The sequence below is a fragment of the Musa acuminata genome, unplaced genomic scaffold (genome assembly GCF_036884655.1).
Source record: "Musa acuminata AAA Group cultivar baxijiao unplaced genomic scaffold, Cavendish_Baxijiao_AAA HiC_scaffold_1136, whole genome shotgun sequence".
In the NCBI taxonomy this organism is placed as follows: domain Eukaryota; kingdom Viridiplantae; phylum Streptophyta; class Magnoliopsida; order Zingiberales; family Musaceae; genus Musa; species Musa acuminata.
In genome coordinates, this window is record NW_027021348.1 from 5,892,501 (window position 1) to 5,895,000 (window position 2,500).

The following is a 2,500-nucleotide window of genomic DNA, read 5'->3' on the forward strand; positions in this document are numbered from 1 at the left end:
CAGGGTGCTGAGATGGCTGTCATTTTGCTCCGCTCACGACGGTCACCGTGCAACGCAAGAACAGGCCAAAAACTGGCCAAAACTGCCCAAAAACGGGCCAAAACTGGCCATTTTTGGCTGCGCGAGCGAGCAGCGAGCGGCGGACAGCGAGCGAAGCGAGAGGCATCACCGTCCCTGCTATACGAAAGCCCCATCCAGCCCTGTGCCACCCGGGGGGTTCCAGGGTGCTGAGATGGCTGACATTTTGCTCCGCTCAAGATGGTCACCGCGCAACGCAAAAACAGGCCAAAAACTGGCCAAAACGGGCCAAAACTGGCCATTTTTGGCTGCGCGAGCGAGCGGCGAGCGGCGGACAGCGAGCGAAGCGAGAGGCAGCACCGTCCCTGCTATACGAAAGCCCCATCCAGCCCTGTGCCACCCGGGGGGTTCCAGGGTGCTGAGATGGCTGACATTTTGCTCCGCTCACGACGGTCACCGCGCGACGCAAGAACAGGCCAAAAACTGGCCAAAACGGCCCAAAAACGGGCCAAAACTGGCCATTTTTGGCTGCGCGAGCGAGCGGCGAGCGGCGGACAACGAGCGAAGCGAGAGGCAGCACCATCCCTGCTATACGAAAGCCCCATCCAGCCCTGTGCCACCCGGGGGGTTCCAGGGTGCTGAGATGGCTGACATTTTGCTCCGCTCACGACGGTCACCGCGCGACGCAAGAACAGCCCAAAAACAGGCCAAAACGGCCCAAAAACGGGACAAAACTGGCCATTTTTGGCTGCGCGAGCGAGCGGCGAGCGGCGGACAGCGAGCTAAGCGAGAGGCAGCACCGTCCCTGCTATACGAAAGCCCCATCCAGCCCTGTGCCACCCGGGGGGTTCCAGGGTGCTGAGATGGCTGACATTTTGCTCCGCTCACGACGGTCACCGCGCGACGCAAGAACAGCCCAAAAACAGGCCAAAATGGCCCAAAAACGGGCCAAAACTGGCCATTTTTGGCTGCGCGAGCGAGCAGCGAGCGGCGGACAGCGAGCGAAGCGAGAGGCATCACCGTCCCTGCTATACGAAAGCCCCATCCAGCCCTGTGCCACCCGGGGGGTTCCAGGGTGCTGAGATGGCTGACATTTTGCTCCGCTCAAGATGGTCACCGCGCAACGCAAAAACAGGCCAAAAACTGGCCAAAACGGGCCAAAACTGGCCATTTTTGGCTGCGCGAGCGAGCGGCGAGCGGCGAACAGCGAGCGAAGCGAGAGGCAGCACCGTCCCTGCTATACGAAAGCCCCATCCAGCCCTGTGCCACCCGGGGGGTTCCAGGGTGCTGAGATGGCTGACATTTTGCTCCGCTCACGACGGTCACCGCGCGACGCAAGAACAGGCCAAAAACTGGCCAAAACGGCCCAAAAACGGGCCAAAACTGGCCATTTTTGGCTGCGCGAGCGAGCGGCGAGCGGCGGACAGCGAGCGAAGCGAGAGGCAGCACCGTCCCTGCTATACGAAAGCCCCATCCAGCCCTGTGCCACCCGGGGGGTTCCAGGGTGCTGAGATGGCTGACATTTTGCTCCGCTCACGACGGTCACCGCGCGACGCAAGAACAGCCCAAAAACAGGCCAAAACGGCCCAAAAACGGGACAAAACTGGCCATTTTTGGCTGCGCGAGCGAGCGGCGAGCGGCGGACAGCGAGCGAAGCGAGAGGCAGCACCGTCCCTGCTATACGAAAGCCCCATCCAGCCCTGTGCCACCCGGGGGGTTCCAGGGTGCTGAGATGGCTGACATTTTGCTCCGCTCACGACGGTCACCGCGCGACGCAAGAACAGCCCAAAAACAGGCCAAAACGGCCCAAAAACGGGCCAAAACTGGCCATTTTTGGCTGCGCGAGCGAGCAGCGAGCGGCGGACAGCGAGCGAAGCGAGAGGCATCACCGTCCCTGCTATACGAAAGCCCCATCCAGCCCTGTGCCACCCGGGGGGTTCCAGGGTGCTGAGATGGCTGACATTTTGCTCCGCTCAAGATGGTCACCGCGCAACGCAAAAACAGGCCAAAAACTGGCCAAAACGGGCCAAAACTGGCCATTTTTGGCTGCGCGAGCGAGCGTCGAGCGGCGAACAGCGAGCGAAGCGAGAGGCAGCACCGTCCCTGCTATACGAAAGCCCCATCCAGCCCTGTGCCACCCGGGGGGTTCCAGGGTGCTGAGATGGCTGACATTTTGCTCCGCTCACGACAGTCACCGCGCGACGCAAGAACAGGCCAAAAACTGGCCAAAACGGCCCAAAAACGGGCCAAAACTGGCCATTTTTGGCTGCGCGAGCGAGCGGCGAGCGGCGGACAGCGAGCGAAGCGAGAGGCAGCACCGTCCCTGCTATACGAAAGCCCCATCCAGCCCTGTGCCACCCGGGGGGTTCCAGGGTGCTGAGATGGCTGACATTTTGCTCCGCTCACGACGGTCACCGCGCGACGCAAGAACAGGCCAAAAACTGGCCAAAACGGCCCAAAAACGGGACAAAACTGGCCATTT